The 19,554-nt window shown below is 43.1% G+C and overlaps 2 protein-coding genes across 3 annotated transcripts in view; one reads left to right on the top strand and one right to left on the bottom strand.

Annotated features, from left to right (window-relative positions):
* Window positions 1–19,554, top strand: part of LOC126474763 (GTP-binding protein Rhes) — a 626,634-nt gene that overhangs the window by 252,465 nt on the left and 354,615 nt on the right. The gene's annotated exons all lie outside the window — the stretch shown is intronic.
* Window positions 1–19,554, bottom strand: part of LOC126473356 (calcium uptake protein 3, mitochondrial-like) — a 588,948-nt gene that overhangs the window by 402,936 nt on the left and 166,458 nt on the right. For both annotated transcript variants that reach the window (XM_050100359.1, XM_050100356.1), the window contains exon 2: window positions 853–943. The gene's annotated coding sequence lies outside the window, so the exon portion shown is untranslated. The remainder of the gene's footprint in view (window positions 1–852; window positions 944–19,554) is intronic.

The raw sequence follows: 19,554 nt of genomic DNA, 5'->3' as shown, positions 1-19,554 counted from the left end.
CTGTGTGCACTGATAGTGAGATATCGGTCTTCTTGTTGTGTTGTACACTGTAGACGTCCCATGCTGTAGTGCCTGGACACGTTTCCTATCTGCTGGAATCATTGCCACAATCTTGAGGTTCCTCTTCGTGGCACACGGAGGGCCCGTGCTACGACCTGCTGTGTTTGACCAGCCTCCAGTCGCCCTTGTATTCTACCCCTCGTAACGTTATCTGTATGTGTTCTTTGAGCCATTTTCAACACAGTCACCATTAGCACGTCTGAAAACGTCTGCACACATACTCACTGCACCGTATTCTGACATGCACCAACGCACCTCGGCGTATGTGGACTGCTGCACCACATGTTCATACCCCGAGGTGATTTAAAACCGCAAACAGCCCACCAGAGCATTGTTTCACCTTGTATCAGCACTATCCTTAATTTATGAGCATTAGTGTAAATAGAAATAAACATATACAAATTGAAGTACCCTGCGCTCTACTATCCTTAATTTATGTGCATTAGTGTAAATAAAAATAAACATATACAAAATGAAGTACCCTGCGCTCTTCTTATTGTATGTCCAATTTTGTCGGAAAACTAATGTAGAGATTTTGATACGGTCTTCGAATTCCCGGGATCAATATCTTGCCAATATTGATAGCGATAACAGATTGAAATTCTCGATTCCTGGGATGAATGAACTATCTATGTATACATAATTAAGTTTGTGCGCAACCTTCATTGCACGAGTCCTACTAGCACTTATAGAATTTTTTTATAAGAACATATCATTTGCACGTTGAGGAGTTTGTTTAGGAAAGCACTTGACTAAGGCAAGGATCTGGTTTTACTCTTCTATCGTACGTACCTTATGTATCTGGATAGGCTGGACGTACTTGCATCACTGCGTAGAAGGGTCGCGTTGAAGTTTGTAGATGATGTGATTATACAGTTTGACCCTGCAAATGATAAATAAAAATAAACTAATTACTCTACTGAAACTAGTTATTATACAATTTTTGTGTCAATGTTGAAGTGCTCAGAGCCATTTGAACCATTAAACTCCTGGACAAGTTGCCCGTTAAGAAAATGGTTCAAATGGCTCTAAGCACTACGGGACTTAACATCTGAGATCATCAGTCCCCTGGACTTAAAACTACTTAAACCTAACTAACCTAAGGACATCACACACATCCATGCCCGAGGCAGGATTCGAAACTGCGACCGTAGCAGCCGCGTGGTTCCGGACTGAAGCGCCTAGAACCGCTCGGCCTCAGCGGCAGGCTGCGCGTTATGAAGAGCAATTTATGAAACTCCCAAGCCTTCCTATTTCACTGCCAGGAATAAAAGACAATCCACGTTTTTCTATCGTGAACCACCATATCGACACAGCAGGACCAGGAGAATATTTCACCTTGCCAACTTCTTCCTGCTGCGATAAAAAATACATTAAACCATAAATCAGCTGGATGCAAATAGCCGCGATTTTACTACCGTCTTCCTGCACCTGACGGATTCGCTTTGAGCGTTCGATTGGGGCTGTATTGATACAGCCACAAGTGGCAAGTCGATACAGGGGAAAACCACGGAGAGGCAGAAATGGAAAATACAGTCAGCTTTCGCAAAACAGGAACAAATCCCGAAACAACATAACGCGTCGTTATCAACATGACGGCGAGAGACATCAACGCGGGTGCCATTTCGGCACTTAAGGGGAGTTCATCGTCGACAAGCACGAAAAATGGGCGATGTTTAGAATTTTTTCATACAAGGGTCGTTTATATTAAAATTGTAGTTTTGCCGCTTTATTATACATCCGTACAGGTGGCTGAGAATGACTTATAAGTTCGTGGCGCCCTCCATCGGTAATTCTGGAATTCAGTAAGGTGTCGGCCCACCCTTAGCCTTGACGACAGTTTTCACTCTCGCTGGCATACGTTCAATCAGTTGCTGGAAGGTTTCTTGGGGTGTGGCAGCCCATTCTTCACGGAGTGCTGCTCTGAGGAGAGGTATCGATGTCGATTGGTGAGGCCTGGCATGAAGTCGGCGTTGCAAAACAACCCAAACGTGTTCTGTAGGATTCAGATCAGGTCTCTGTGCAGGTCAGTCCATTACAAGGATGTTATTGTCGTATAACCTCTCCGCCACAGGCCGTGTATTATGAACAGGTGTGCTCGATCGTGTTGAAAGACGCAATCGTCATCCCCGAACTGCTTTTCAACAGTGGGAAGCCAGAAGGTGCTTAAAACATCAGTGTAGGCCTGTACTGTGTTAGTGCCACGCAAAACAACAAAGGGTGCAATCTCACTCCATGAAAAACACGACCACACCATACACCACCGTCTCCGAATTTTGCTGTTGGTACGACACACGGTGGCCGATGACATTCACTGGGCATTCGCCATACCCACACCTATCATTGGATTGCCACGTTGTGTACCGTGATCCGTCATTCTACACAACGTTTGTCCACTGTTCAATCGCCCAACGTTTGCGCTCCTTACACACCAAGCCAGGCGTCGTTTTGCATTTACCGGAATGATGTGTGGATTATGAGCAGCCGCTCGACCATGAAATACAAGTTTTATCGCCTCCCGCCTAACTGTCATAGTACTTGCTGTGGATCCTAATGGAGATTGAAATATCTGCTTGATGGTCTGGATAGAAGTCTGCCTATACACATTACGACCCTCTTCAACTGTCGGCGGTCTTTGTCAATCAACAGACGAGGTCGGCCTGTACGCTTTTGTGCTGTACGTGTCCCTTCATGTTTTCCACTTCACTGTCACATCGGGGACGGTGGATCTAGGGATGTTTAGGAGCATGAAAATCTCGCGCACTGATGTATGACACAAGTGACACCCAATCACCTGATCACGTTCGAAGTCCGTGAGTTCCACGGAGCGCCCCATTCTGCTCTCTCACAACGACTAATGACTACTGAGGTCGCTGATATGGAGTACATGGCAGTAGGTGGCAGCACAATGCACCTAATATGAAAAACGTGTATTTTTGGGGGTGTCCGGACACTTTTGATCACGTAGTGTTCATGCATATATGAAAAAATCCTTTTATCTCATAACACATTAGAAATGTTAGTTGCAGCCATTGTCAAAGTAAGCACCTCGCGGCGCATCCTGGTTTGCGCGAAGCGTTGTACAGACTCCTGGCTATTCCTGAAAGCCATAAAAATGGAAAAATCTCAAATTAAACTGAATTGGGGAGCCATCACGATGGGATTTTGAAACTCTCCTCGAAATAAAAACTGACAGTAATTTGAAAAAATGTTAATTTGTTGGCATTCTTTTTCCAAGACCAGATGTTTAAAAAACGTTTAAAATTCTAATAAAAAAAAGCTCTCACTAAGACCCTTGAATTTAATTACGTGTCATTTTTAAAAAAAATCAAATGAATCTGTCAACCTGTCGGAGCTCTAGAGCAATTTGCGCGCTAGAAAATGTTTCGAGAAAGTCGCGTTTAAAGTTTGGAGTGACAAAAATAAAGGTTGTTTCAAAACTTACGGTTAATTTGCGGTCACAGGACATAGATGTATCCGTCCTGTTCCTCAAACATACTCTGTTTCTGAATCTGGTGCTGCTTTTTCTTCAGTCCGGACTCTTTTAACGCCGTCCGCAGTGGTCATGCGGTTCTAGGCGCTGCAGTCCCGAACCGCGGGACTGCTACGGTCGCAGGTTCGAATCCTGCCTCGGGCATGGATGTGTGTGATGTCCTTAGGTTAGTTAGGTTTAAGTAGTTCTAAGTTCTAGGGGACTGATGACCTAAGATGTTAAGTCCCATAGTACTCAGAGCCATTTGAACCATTTTTGAACTCTTTTAACGATTTGAGACATTCCCTGCTTTGCAGGAGCGACCTGTTTCCTGTCAGATAATTCGGCGAAGTTTTTGCTGTTCATGATGATTGCTAACATGTGCATGCTGTTCAGAATAGATGAAAAGCCTTCTTTGAATATACCTGTAGCGATATATGCGGCCATTTTAACAGTTTTTGCTCCACAATAAAGATTTTTCTGTATCAGTTTCCAAATATACCCGTTAAAGCTCTCGTCGTCATTTTGCATATTGTCACTAGTGCATCTTTTAAGAAAACTTTTCTTGAAATAATTCGTCGAAGTGGGTGCATGGTTCCATTCAACACGCTACAATTTCTAGAACAATTCTACAAGTAAAAAAATCCTTTTGCAGGAATAGGCTGTATACTTCAGGTATGCAAATTACGTACAGAAAATCATTTTTTTCATCGGTCTCGACTAGGACCTCCCTTTAAGATGGGACTTAACTTTGCTTCATTGCCACGTGTAAGTAGGCTGTTTATGTTTTCTCTATGTAAGTAGGCTGTTTAGGTTTTTTATTGGTAACGCCACCTCTGTATGACAATCACTGGCTGTGCTGTGGGCAGTCTGTGTCTGCTTTGCATTGTTGTAATACTGCCATTGTAGTGTTGGGCAGCGGCAGCTGGATGTGAACAGCGCGTAGCGTTGCGCAGTTGGAGGTGAGCCGCCAGCAGTGGTGGATGTGGGGAGAGAGATGGCGGAGTTTTGTAATTTTTCATGAACTGATATATTTATATATGATGATATCAAGGTAAATACATTGTTTGTTCTCTATTAATATCTTTCATTTGCTAACCATCCCTATCAGTAGTTAGTGCCTTCAGTAGTTTGAATCTTTTATTTAGTAGTGGCGCTCGCTGTATTGCAGTAGCTTGAGCAGCGAAGATTTTTGTGAGGTAAGTGATTTGTGAAAGGTATAGTTTAATGTTAGTCAGGGCCATTCTTTTGTAGAGATTTTTGAAAGTCAGATTGCGTTGCGCTAAAAATATTGTGTGTCAGGTTAAGCACAGTCATGTATAATTGTTCAAAGGGGACGTTTCATATGTGTACCTTTGTTATTGTATTCTCATGTTATAAAATTGTAATTGTTACCAGTTCTTCAAATTAAGTAACATTTCACTGCACACGTTTCTGTTGGTCATAGTACATGGACAATATGTGAGAAGTAGGGACTGATAGTGTTTGCACGTGTGTTAATGATTCAGCAAGGGACTGGATAACAGCATTGCTGGTTCTAAGGACAATTCCAAACACTTTGTGAGTGCACAAGTGGTGGTTTATGGACTTGCTAGATTCTCCGCAAGACTCTTCAATGGTGAATGTGCACCTGCACAATCGCAACAGATGGCTACTGGCCATCTCTACAAGGACTACAGTGGGTCTGCACCTCTGGTGGCCCACCAATACCATTATCTCTACAAGGACTACAGTGGGTCTACATCTTTGATGATCCATCAATACCATTATTTCTACAGGGACTGCAGTGGGTCTGCACCTCTGGTGGCCCACCAATACCACAATCTCTACCAGGACTCCAGTGGGTCTGCTCTGTGATGACCTACCTACCAATATTCTTCCAAACTTCGGATGACTCTGCTGTGGGTTTGCTCTGTTGTGGCCCATTACCTGTCTGCATGTCGAGAGTCAGCACTGTCTTTCCGTTGGAAGGTCAACACTACTTCTTCAAGACTGCATGGAAATCCACTACTTCTATGTGCATTTTCTTTTACTGCTTGGACTTTGAGAAAAACTCTGCATTTTTACTGTGATGAACAATGTGGACTGTCTTTATGGACTGTGAGAAATTTTGATCTTTTGACCAACATAATATTAATAAGTGTGTGCATTTTATATCTTTGTTACTGTAATTGTGAAAAATTTTTGTCAAATCTGTATTGGCCAGTGCCCAACACAATTTGTAAAAATTTTTTGTGGGGAGCATGGGGGCTATGTAAGTAGGCTGTTTATGTTTTCTCTATGTAAGTAGGCTGTTTAGGTTTTTTATTGGTAACGCCACCTCTGTATGACAATCACTGGCTGTGCTGTGGGCAGTCTGTGTCTGCTTTGCATTGTTGTAATACTGCCATTGTAGTGTTGGGCAGCGGCAGCTGGATGTGAACAGCGCGTAGCGTTGCGCAGTTGGAGGTGAGCCGCCAGCAGTGGTGGATGTGGGGAGAGAGATGGCGGAGTTTTGTAATTTTTCATGAACTGATATATTTATATATGATGATATCAAGGTAAATACATTGTTTGTTCTCTATTAATATCTTTCATTTGCTAACCATCCCTATCAGTAGTTAGTGCCTTCAGTAGTTTGAATCTTTTATTTAGTAGTGGCGCTCGCTGTATTGCAGTAGCTTGAGCAGCGAAGATTTTTGTGAGGTAAGTGATTTGTGAAAGGTATAGTTTAATGTTAGTCAGGGCCATTCTTTTGTAGAGATTTTTGAAAGTCAGATTGCGTTGCGCTAAAAATATTGTGTGTCAGGTTAAGCACAGTCATGTATAATTGTTCAAAGGGGACGTTTCACACGAAGTATCCTTTTCGCTGATAAAATAAGTGATGTAGAACAAGCAGTTTGGTTCAAATGGCTCTGAGCACTATGGGACTTAACATCTGAGGTCATCAGTCCCGCCGGCCTTTGGTGGCCGAGCGGTTCTGGGCGTTTCAGTCTGGAAAAGCGCGACCGCTACGGTCGCAGGTTCGAATCCTGCCTCGGGCATGGATGTGTGTGATGCCCTTAGGTTAGTTAGGTTTAAGTAGTTCCAAGTTCTAGGGGACTGATGACCTGAGATGTTAAGTCCCATAGTGCTCAGAGCCATTTGAACCATTTGAATCATCAGTCCCCTACAACTTAGAACTACTTAAACGTAACTAACCTAAGGGCATCACACAATTCCATGCCTGAGGCAGGATTCGAACCTGCGACCGTAGCGGTGCCGCGTGGTTCCAGACTGAAGCACCTAGAACCGCTTAGCCACAACATATGACTTTCGATTTGGGAAACTAATGTATCAGTATCAGGTTCGATCGAAGTGGTCGCAATTTTCAGGGTGTTCTCAAGGTGCTCATCCGAGAATTTAGTTCTGTTCTGACTCTTTGTGTGCTTTGCTCTTGAAAATAACTGTTCACGAACGTACGCGCTTCCAAACACAGCTGACATATCTAATGCAAGACTGTGCGGCGGCCGGCCGAAGTGGCCGTGCGGTTAAAGGCGCTGCAGTCTGGAACCGAAGACCGCTACGGTCGCAGGTTCGAATCCTGCCTCGGGCATGGATGTTTGTGATGTCCTTAGGCTAGTTAGGTTTAACTAGTTCTAAGTTCTAGGGGACTAATGATCTCAGCAGTTGAGTCCCATAGTGCTCAGTGCCATTTGAACCATTTGAACTGTGCGGCATGGGATATTTGTTTCTGGGCATGTAAGATTTGTAGAAGTCCTACAGAGATACGTGATAAAAATTTTCTTTTAGTTGAATGTCCGACTGCAACTCTATGCATTTCATCCGAATACCTTCTGAAACGTATCTATTTTAATTGTAAAAGATGTCGCATAAATACAAAAATTTCTATTATATTTTCGAAAATCCTGGAAGTGATTTTCAAATTCATGCATCATATCGGAAAGTATGGCTGCATATTTCAAACCATCTTTAGGATTATGTTTCAGTTTATCATAACTTTACATAAGCGTAATTTAAACGAACAATGGTTTGTCGTACAGGGCCACGAGAAAAACAATTGAGATATAAATTTCAGGGAAAACCCTCAATAAAAGTGGCGGTCTTAGGCGCAGCTTGGAACCCGGCCATCCGAAGACTGAAGTGGGTGCGGCTCTCTTGCAACTAGGACTGTTGATATTATTAAAAATGTCGGGAATCCGATGTATCGATATTTAAGAAATATCACTAACCGCTCTCGAATTATCGAGAAAGGATTGTTATATCGATATATCGACGATAAAAATTACAGCGTACCTGCCAAAAAAAATTCGGCTGCACAGTGTAAATATACTGCCGGTTTTAGAGCTGTATATTTAAGTACCGACTTATTATTAGATAGTCTGTACATCAAGAAGCTAGCAGCTTGCCTATCCCCCTTAGAACAAGAATTGGTAGGAAAACGATGTACGTTCACGCTTAGCGATAACCACTTTGCTAACAATGGTAACTGCATGTACGTGGCACAATAAATGGTACCCGATTAGTCCATCTTTCGGTTTCGTCACATATCAGATTTATCCGGAACGCTTCGTGTCAGCTTCCCTCTTTTTTCATTTCTGCCAACGCCAGCGACCGAGCAGCTGTAGTGTCAGAATTGCGTGCTGAAGCTAAACGTTCCAGTTTCTGTTGGTAGCGCCGAGGGCCGATTGCATGACCATTTCCCCTCAAACGCTCCACCCACCATAAAGATCAATCTTGTCATTTAGGTTTTTGTTCATCATTTTCAGCAACTGTTTTTGAAGAATGCCGGCGTGAAGAAATAGCACAGTAGTTGCATTAGATATTTTTTTTTTTTAAGCAACTGATGTGCTATTTCTTAACGTCGAAAATCTTGTTATTCCATTCACACACCACCGCTCAGTGCAACCGGATTTCTTCTTTTGTGTCGCACATATTTTGTTCACACCATCAAAGAGAAAGAGTGGATGTGATGAATGTTCAAAAAGTAGCAAGACCCCTTCATACAGTGAAAGTAAAATTGTGTTCTACTACAGGGTGAGGCATAAAGGATGAGCACCCCGTCTTCACGCCACAACTGCCCCATCGGGACCATCCGACTGCCGTGTCATCCTCAGTGGAGGATGCGGATATGAGGGGTATGTGGTCAGCATACCACTCTCCCGGTCGTTATGATGGTTTTCTTTGAGCGGAGCCACTACTATTCGGTCGACTAGCTCCTCAATTGGCATCACGAGGCTGAGTGTACCCCGAAAAATGGCAACAGCGCATGGCGACCCGAATGGTCACCCATCCAAGTGTCGGCTACGCCCAACAGCGCTTAACTTCGGTGATCTGACGGAAAGCGGTGTAGCCACTGCAGCAAGGCTGTTGCCCGTAAAGGATGAACGGTTTTCAAATGAACAAAACATCGTTAGGAGTGCTTCAAAAAAATTTTTAATTGCAGAATAACACTCAAATAATGTTGCCATTTAACAAAATTAATGCTCAGAAACAACATCTCCAAAGTGACGGCCGTTTTCAGCGATCCACTTTTCAAGACGCTGTCAAGGCGCTCTCTGCAACATGCCGCTGTCTATTTGGACGATTTCCACACGAACAGCTTCCTTCAATTCTTCAAGTGTATATGGTTTACACACGTACACACGTGATTTGAGGTAACCCCGCAAAAAGTAGTCATGCACGGTCAGGGGAACGAGGAGGCCAATAAATGTCCCCGAACCGGGAAATCACTCTACCACAAAAAACAGTCTTAATTGCTTCCACAATCAATCTTGTCGTGTGAGCTGTAGCTCCATCCTGCTGAAACCACACTCGCCGGATAGGAATGTTTTCTTCTTAGTTCAGGAAGTAAGAATTCAGCGATCATCTCTCTATATCGTTCAGAGGTTACAGTTACAGTGTTCCCATTCCCGTCTTGGTAAAAGTATGGACCAATAACATCTGTACCTGTCACAACGCACCAAACAGTCACCTTGGGACTATGTAATGGTTTCTCTTGCAGTAGGTTTTGGTTTTCACAGGCCCATTAACGCCAGTTCTGCTGATTTACCATTCTATTCAAATGGAAATGAGCTTCATCACTCATAAGCAAAATAATGTTGTCATTTTGCTCAAATATGGCCTTCATTTCTCGGGGAAAATCAAGCCGCTCTTCATAATCTCTTGGGTTTAATTTTTGCACAGTGACCATTTTGTAGGGATGAAATTTTAGGTTAGTATGCAAAATACTAAAGGTGGCAGGGGTAAAATACAGGAAGCGAAAGGCTATTTACAATTTGTACAGAAACCAGATGGCAGTTATAAGAGTCGAGGGGCATGAAAGGGAAGTAGCGGTTTGGAAGGGAGTGAGACAGGGTTGTAGCCTGTCCCCGATGTTATTCAATCTGTATATTGAGCAAGCAGTAACGGAAACAAAAGAAAAATTCGGATTAGGTATTAAAATTCATGGAGAAGAAATAAAAACGTTGAGGTTCGCTGATGACATTGTAATTCTGTCAGAGACAGCAAAGGACTTGGAAGAGCAGTTGAACGGAATGGACAGTGTCTTGAAAGGAGGATATAAGATGAACATCAACAAAAGCAAAACGAGGATAATGGAATGTAGTCGAATTAAGTCGGGTGAAGCTGAGGGAATTTGATTAGGAAATGAGACTCTTAAAGTAGTCAAGGAGTTTTGCTATTTGGGGAGCAAAATAACTGATGTTGGTCGAAGTAGAGAGGATATAAAATGTAGACTGGCAATGGCAAGGAAAGCGTTTCTGAAGAAGAGAAATTTGTTAACTTCGAGTATAGATTTAAGTGTCAGGAAGTCGTTTCTGAAAGTATTTGTATGGAAGTGAAACATGGACGATAAATACTTTGGACAAGAAGAGAATAGAAGCTTTCGAAATGTGGTGCTACAGAAGAATGCTGAAGATTAGATGGGTAGATCACATAACTAATTAGGAGGTATTGAATAGAATTGGGGAGAAAAGGAGTTTGTGGCACAACTTGACAAGAAGAAGGGACTGGTTGGTAGGACATGTTCTGAGGCATCAAGGGATCACAAATTTAGCTTTAGAGGGCAGCGTGGAGGGTAAAAATCGTAGAGGGAGACCAAGAGATGAATACACTAAGCAGATTCAGAAGGATGTAGGTTGCAGTAGGTACTGGGAGATGAAGAAGCTTGCACAGGATAGAGTAGCATGGAGAGCTGCATCAAACCAGTCTCAGGACTGAAGACAACAACAACAACAACAACAACAACAACAACATGCAAAATACGCCTTACCGAGCGATTACCGAGGTGCAGCTCAGCCCAGTGTCTTCTAGCATATCGACCAGGACTAGGGAGTATGGCTTGCCGAACTCTTTCCACATTATCTTGTGTCTGAACTGAGAGAGGAGCTCATGGTGGTTTTTTGTTCATAACTGTTCCTCGTGTCGAAATGATTCTACCCATCGTAAAATGGTGTTACGAGTGGGAACGCTTTCATGTCTAGCGAGACTGAAATGGCGACGAAACTCACGCTGCACTGCAACGATAGACTAACTATTGCGCACAAAACTATCGTAGCTAAACACACGATGTTGCACGGTCCACAGCTCCATGACCTTGACTAAACAAAATGGCAGGAGCTACCGATCACGTTACCACATCACTCCCCCACTCCGACCGCCTGAACCTGAATACTAGCTGTTCTAAAAACGTCCGTCCTTTCTGCCTCACCCTCTACAATTTCGAAAGAACAAATTCAAATATTTACCGAAAATTCAGAAAAAAATCTAATATAAAATAAAAATTTCGGCGCTTCATATAGCCATTTTAATGTCGATGTCTCGATATATTGGTGGTAAAAGCATCGCCGACATACACCAATAGGTAATGGAAAAAATATCGGTATTTTATCACCAGCTACTTGCAACCAATACTAGTGACTTCGTAGTTGGCAGCGTGACTGAATAAGAACGATAGCACCAACCACACGAAAGTCACCGCCTGACGCTGGCTAAGCCGTACTGGGCCGAAAGCTCGTGGTCTTCATACCCCTTGATGCAGCTGGAAACCCGAGAAAATTTTATCCTAAAGATTTGTATGCAATAATTACCTAATGTAAATTCTAAATACTACGGAATATTCCATTGTATATATAGAAGAATAATCTGTGTCTCAAGCTGTTCGATATATATCGTAGTGTTTGACCTGGAGTAAGTTATTACATCACAGTCCTCGTAGCGCCGCTACAGGAGCGGCCAGTTTTTATCATTGGGTCCGCTTTGCCCACATCCGCTTTAACGCTGCTTCTTCCTAGCGTCCCGTCCCTGTTCCCTCCTCTCTGCCCGTCTCTTCTCGCAGGCAGCGCGGCCCTTTACATTTCGTTCCATTGTCCGCCGAGACAATTATGCGGCCTTCCCGCACACCCCCTGAACCCCGCGCCGGCCGGCCAGCAGTCGATTACGTTCGAGAACTGCGGGCAGACCATTAACACCGCGCGGCGCTTCTATTGGCTGCGCGGGCAGCTGCCGCCGCGACTTCAAAGCGGATTTCCCGCCACCTCAGAACTCCACTTTCCACCTTAGAGAATAGGCAAGATAGATTCACTGCTACGTCAAAAACAGAACTTCCGCCTTTCGTTTGCGACGCGTCATCAAAGTATTAATAAGTGAACACGAAAACTGAAGTACCGATTTTTAATATTAATTACACAAGGAGCTCAATGAAACATGTAATTCGGAGGTATTTTGCCATAGATGTGCACAAAGAAAAAAATCACGTGTGTACGTAGCCGGTAAGAGTGGAAGTAGATGCTTTCATATTCATAAGTCTGACGATATCCTGTCCGTCAGGCAGTAATATCTCCAATATGTGAACATCGAAAACCAAAGTGATGCCACCTTCTGCCTGTATACTGATAAGGTGCTATAGTAGATATGACACACGAAAGTAACGTTTCTTGAAATCGCATTCAAGGGACTTTTATGTTTCAGATGTCTCATTTGCAGCACGCATTACGTGGTAGCTACAGTGCGACAGCTACTACGTCGATGTTGTCAGCATCAGAACTCGAAATATCGTAGTAATGAGGTCTGTAAATAACGTTATATATTAGCATCGTTATTTCGATTACTATTCTGGAAGAGTAATTTTGTGATCATTTGATGACGTTACCGGAAGATTTGGAGTATGTTCCTCGTCTTTAATGTCTTCATTTTGAATAATCTACGACGTCCGACATCCCTTATTATATAGAAACTATATTTGTTTTACGCTATGGCTAGAAGGGGAACACTAACGGGCCGGAGTAAAAAACGCAGAGCTAGACAGACACAGTTTCTGCATAGAGTAAGTAACAGGAATGTGGGAATCCATAATGATAATAGAACTGCTTTTTTGAGCGGTACTTTCACATGTGCACTTAAGATAATTTCATTGACAGTTACAATTGCGGTCTGATCAATTTACGTTATAGATTTCGTAATGCAGAACATTTCACATCACAGATTACTGTAAGTGGTACAACGATAATGACATTGTATTGTCATAAGGGAAACGTTAGTATGTCGACGTTAACACAAAATTAATTGTTTAAAGCACTTTGCCAAGGACACACCTCAAATGAGACAAAAGTTCAAGAGAAATCAAAGAATTATATCATTAATATTCGTAGCTACAACGCAACATCTGCTACTGTCAGTTCTGATGCTAAAATTTCAGACTAGTTTTACGTGGAATGCAGACAAACGACTAATTTTTATCATCGGTCAGGTCCAATGACACACACTGAAGAGCCAAAGAAACTGGTAGACGTGCCTAATATCGTGTAGGACCTCCGCGAGTTAGCAGAAGTGTCGCAACACGATGTGGCTCCCGACCTAACATCTGAATTCTTCACTCCCATAGACTTAGAACCACTTAAACCTAACTAACCTAAGGACATCAGACACACCCATGCCCGAGGCAGGATGCCAACCTGCGACCGTAGAAGCGGCGCGGTTCCGGACTGAAGCGCCTAGAACCGATCGGACACAGCGCACGCAGTGGCATGGACTCGACTAATGTCTGAAGTAGTGCTTGAGGGAATTGACACCATGCATCCTGCAGAGGTGTCCATAAATCTGTAACAGTACGAAGAGGTGGAGATCTCTTCTGAACACCACCTTACAAGGCATCCAGGATACGCTCAGTAATCCCAGATATGTTCAGTAATATTCATGTCTGGGGAGTTTGGCGGCCAGCTGAAGTGTTTAAACTGAGAAGAGTGTTCCTGGAGCCACCCTATAGCAATTCTGGACGTGTTGGGTGTCGCATTGTCCTGCTGGAATTGCCCAAGTCCATCGGAATTCACAACGGACATAAATGGATGCAGGTGATCAGACATGATGCTCACGTACGTGTCACCTGTCAGAGTCGTATCTAGAAGTATCAGGGTCCCACATCACTCCAACTGCATACGCCTCACACCATTACAGAGCCTCTACCAGCTTGAACAGTCCCCTACTGACATGCAGGCTCCATGGATTCGCGAGGTTGTCTCCATACCCGTACACGTCCATGCGCTCGATACAGTTTGAAACGAAATGACAACATGTTTCCAGTCATCAACATTCCAATGTCAGTGTTGACGGACCCAGGCAAGACGTAAAGCCCTGTGTAGTGCAGTCATCAAGGGTACACGAGTGGGCCTTCGCTCTGAAATTCCATATCGATGATGTTTCGTTGAATGGTTCGCACGCTGACACTTGTTGACGGCACAGTCCTGGAATGTGCAGCAATTTGCGGAAGGATTGCACTTCTGTCACGTCGAACGATTCTCTTCAGTTGTCGTTGGTCCCGTTCTTGCTGAATCTTTTTCCGGCCGCAGCGATGTCGGAGGTTTGTTTTTTACCGGTTTCTTGATATTCACGGTACACTCGCGAAATGGTCGTACGGGAAAATCCCCACTTCATCGCTATTTCGGAGATGCTGTGTCCCATCGCTCGTGCGCCGACTACAACACCACGTTGAAGCTCACTTAAATCCTGATAACCTGCTGTTGTAGCTGCAGTAACCGATCTAACAGTTGCGCGAGACACTTGTATTATGTAGGTGTTGCCGACCCCACCGGCGTATTCTGCCTGTTCGCGTATCTCTGTATTTGAATACACATGCCTGTGCCAGTTCCTTTGGGGCTTCAGTGTATGTTTAGACGTTAGCCGCGTTATGTGCATTTTTATTTTAGTGACATCGACACAGTTGATCGAATGTCGACCACAGGCGATACTAGTTTTTTTTTAAAGCGCTGCTGTTAAAGTGGTCGTCACGAAATTAGACAGCTCAAAGTCACATCCGCTCCCTACAGTCTACAGGCGCTAAGCGCCATGATTCGCACGCCTCATAACTTCGCTATCGTATGTACACTGTTAACAGTGCATCAAATCAGCGTCAGCTGAATGTTCTGTGTTTGCTTCTAATATCGTATGTTCAAGTGTGGTTCCAGTCGTCTGTGGAACTGTGCACTGCCGTGTGTTTAGTAATGAGCGAAACGCAGAAGCAGACATTGAAAACAATCTAAAACTGTCGCATCGTATTCACTGACTTGGCTAACAGTGAAGAAACAAGGAATAATATAAATTTTGCGCAAGGTCATAAAACCGCGACAAAATTTTGTGGTATTTCGGAATCGACTGTATTTCATATTAACAGTCCAGTAACGTGGGCATAACCTCTAGATGTGTGCGTGTATTTTGACTCTCCAAGAAAGGGACGTAAATGAAAACAGAAATCTACGGAATTTGACGATTTTGACAAAAAGTTAATGCGTAGATTCCCGAACCGACGAGCATCCGACGACTAGAAAAATTCTTGCTCAGAGACCTCCGTTATTTGTCTTTTCCACTCAATTGGTTTTTGATTCAAAAAGTATAACGATGGACGAAAAAAATTTAGTGGAATGCTGACACATTGCAGTTGCACTAATTGCTTGCTAGAAGGCAATAGTCTTATAGTATACTTCGATAAAACTTGTTGTTGTTGTTGTTGTTGTTGTGGTCTTCAGTCCTGAGACTGGTTTGATGCAGCTCTCCATGCTACTCTATCCTGTGCAAGCTTCTTCATCTCCCAGTACCTACTGCAACCTACATCCTTCTGAATCTGCTTAGTGTATTCATCTCTTGGTCTCCCTCTACGATTTTTACCCTCCACGATGCCCTCCAATGCTAAATTTGTATCCCTTGATGCCTCAAAACATGTCCTACCAACCGATCCCTTCTTCTAGTCAAGTTGTCCCACAAACTTCTTTTCTCCCCAATCCTATTCAATACATCCTCATTAGTTACGTGATCTACCCACCTTATCTTCAGCATTCTTCTGTAGCACCACATTTCGAAAGCTTCTATTCTCTTCTTGTCCAAACTGGTTATCGTCCATGTTTCACTTCCATACATGGCTACACTCCATACAAACTCCATACAACATTAAACTGATAGTTCGGTAATTTTCACATCTGTCAACGCCTGCTTTCTTTGGGATTGGAATTATTATATTCTTCTTGAAGTCTGTGGGTATTTCGCCTGTCTCATACATCTTCCTCACCAGATGGTAGAGTTTTGTCATGACTGGCTCTCCCAAGGCCATCAGTAGTTCTAATGGAATGTTGTCTATTCCCGGGGCCTTGTTTCGACTCAGGTCTTTCAGCGCTCTGTCAAACTCTTCACGCAGTATCTTATCTCCCATTTCACCTTCATCTACATCCTCTTCCATTTCCATAATATTGTCCTCAAGTACATCGCCCTTGTATAAACCCTCTATATACTCCTTCCACCTTTCTGCCTTCCCTTCTTTGCTTAGAACTGGGTTGCCATCTGAGCTCTTGACATTCATACAAGTGGTTCTCTTCTCTCCAAAGGTCTCTTTAATTTTCCTGTAGGCAGTATCTATCTTACCCCTAGTGAGACAAGCCTCTACATCCTTACATTTGTCCTCTAGCCATCCCTGCTTAGCCATTTTGCACTTCCTGTCGATCTCATTTTTGAGACGTTTGTATTCCTTTTTGCCTGCTTCATTTACTGCATTTTTATATTTTCTCCTTTCATCAATTAAATTCAATATTTCTTCTGTTACCCAAGGATTTCTATTAGCCCTCGTCTTTTTACCTACTTGATCCTCTGCTGCCTTCACTACTTCATCCCTCAGAGCTACCCATTCTTCTTCTACTGTATTTCTTTCCCCCATTCCTGTCAATTGTTCCCTTATGCTCTCCCTGAAACTCTCTACAACCTCTGGTTCTTTCAGTTTATCCAGGTCCCATCTCCTTAAATTCCCACCTTTTTGCAGTTTCTTCAGTTTCAATCTGCAGTTCATAACCAATAGATTGTGGTCAGAATCCAACGCCAGAAACGCCGATAAAACTTGGCGTTCACGAAACCATACGCACAAATATATTTTGCTAGACTTCAACGGAAGTAATCGCCTGAAAGTACTTACACTCACTTCGGTATAGCATATATCGGTGATTTGGGTAATGAGTTCAGTAACTGTTGCAAATAAACTATTTTCGAGCGATAGTGAATATTCTCGGTCGTATTGAGGCGAAGTCCCAGAACTAAAATCCTGGCGGCGGCAATTCGGTACTCGCGCACTGCCGCGCGAAGAGCCTCTCGCAAATAAAATGCGTTCGTAACTGATACGGTTCAATAATGACGTCTCATATGCTACCAAAATTAATTTTATAGTTTTTTTAACATCTTCCTCGCTGGTAGTATCTGCAAGGTCCAACAGTACATTAATTTTTTATGTTCCTGAACAACAGTCACACAATATTTTCTAAAGGAACACATCGCCGTTTGACTGTTTTATTGTTTATGTAAGTACAGCCCAGGTTCCAGCCTTTTATGCCATTTTCAAGTATTTGATTTTATGTCTTTAACATATATTGCTGGACACTTAACATGTTCTCAAGCTCAAAGTTGGCCATAGCTTAAGAGAAACTGTCAAGAGTCCTGAAATATGCGTAAAAGACATAAAATCAAATACTTGAAAACGGCATGAAAGGCCGAAACCTGGATTGCACTTAAATAAACAATAAAACAACCAAATTGCTGTGTGTTCCTTTAAAAAAAGATGTAAATTCATCAGGAGCAAAATTTTTCGTTACACAATCTGAACAGTTTCTCAAATGTTACAGTATTTTTTTTATTTCGGGATAATTTTATATTTTTACAATAAAATATGTATCACATACATTTATAAACTTTCAGAATACTCGCCTATTTCTTATCTGGGCCAAATATGTCAGTTCCTCTGTTTTATCGACAGTTTGAAGTAAAAAATTATTTTTCTTCAAAATCTCTTGTAATATTAGATTTTATTTTGTTTAATTAAAAAGAATTTTCGTTTAGAAAGTACTACATCACCTTCTAGGCTAAAAATAGAGATGTCTAAAACTTTTTTCGGAATTTTTACTAACATTTGAATTCGTCACTAACTGACAACGGTGTTAAGACGGTAAGATGACGTTCTGGTACTTATTTTCGTGGCGGCCGCTGAAGCAACTGTGCCTTGTGACATTCTGTTAGCACAAGCAGTTAGAGCATAGAAAAGAGATACAGTGTACATCACATCCAGATACTCTGTAAATCACTGAGAAATTTAAATACGTAAAACTGCAGCCAGTCACTCTTTGGAAACAGTTATTTATTCATTCCATGAACCGGTTTTCGAGTCTTTTCAGGCTCGTCTTCAGATGGTGTATAGGACGTTACATAGCTATCTTCAGATGGTATACAGGAAGTTACACAGCTATCTATACCTGCACACCATATGAAGATGAGCCTGAAAAGGTTCGAAAACCGGTTCATGGAATGAATCAATAACTATTTCCAAAAAGTGACTGGGTGCAGTTTTATGTATTTACATTGGATAAACATTCACGGGTTCTTAAACGTCCGTGACGGATAAGCTTAATCACTGTGATATGCGTGCTGAACACTTCCCATTCCAATCGTGTTTGCGGAGTAAGAAGAAAGGGAGCGGCACACAGGGGCTTGAGAATTTCTCCAGATTCTGCATCTGGACGCTGCAACACCGTTTACGATGAAATAGACCGCTACATGCTGTAACACAGCCCTGCGTTTTCACACCCGGCTACGTGACGGAAAGCTTAATGTGAGGGTACAGCTGAGCCTTCAACACACCACTGTGGATGTCGTAATGATACACGTCGGTTGGTCTGGCCAATAGTCAGTTCGCTCCCCATGGACCCATATAAGAGGGGCGTTCAATAAGTAATGCAACACATTCTTCTTCTCGGGCAGTTTCGGTTGAAAAAATGCAGAGTTTGTTATGGGGCATCGTGGAAGGTTCCCACTTCACCGCCTATAGTTTCATGAAGTTCCGAAAGGGGGCAGCCTTCAAAATGGCGGCTCTGACGGAGGTTCGTTTCAAGCAGAAAGCTGTTATAGAGTTGGTTTTGGCGGAAAACCAGAGCACTACAGGCTCTTGCGGAGTGTCTACAGAGACCTGGCAATGAACAGAAGCACTGTGAGTCGTTGGGCGAGGAGTCTGTCATCATCGCAAGAAGATCGCTCAGATCTATCTGATTTCCCGTATGCCGGCCGGCCGCACGCTGCTTTGTCTCCTGCAATGTTGGAACGTGCGGACACTGTCGTTTGAGGTGATCGAAGGATCACGATCGAACACCTCGCTACACAGCTGGACATCTCTGTATGCAGTCCGAATACACCCACCCACCAGTTGGGGAAGTCAAAGGTGTGTGCCCGCTCGGTTCCTCGCCGCCTAACAGAAGACCGTAAAGAGCAACGACAGACCATTTATGCGGCATTGCTTGTGCATTACAAGCCTGCTCGTGACAATTCTTTGCCTAACCATCACAGGCAGTGAAACATGGGTGCATCACTTCGAATCGTATACAAAACGGCAATTCATGGCGTAGCTTCATACCATCTCTCCTTTGCAGGAAAAGTTCAAAGCCATTGCGATGGTGTTCTGGGACTCTGAAGGGCTTATTCTGTTTGATGCCTTCCTTCATGGGGCAAGTGTGCTGTGCTGACCTCAGGAAATTGAA

This window comes from Schistocerca serialis, chromosome 4 (assembly GCF_023864345.2).
Source record: "Schistocerca serialis cubense isolate TAMUIC-IGC-003099 chromosome 4, iqSchSeri2.2, whole genome shotgun sequence".
In the NCBI taxonomy this organism is placed as follows: Eukaryota; Metazoa; Arthropoda; class Insecta; order Orthoptera; family Acrididae; genus Schistocerca; species Schistocerca serialis.
The sequence above is the reverse complement of the archived record's forward strand: the minus strand, read 5'-3'. Positions and strand labels throughout refer to the sequence as shown.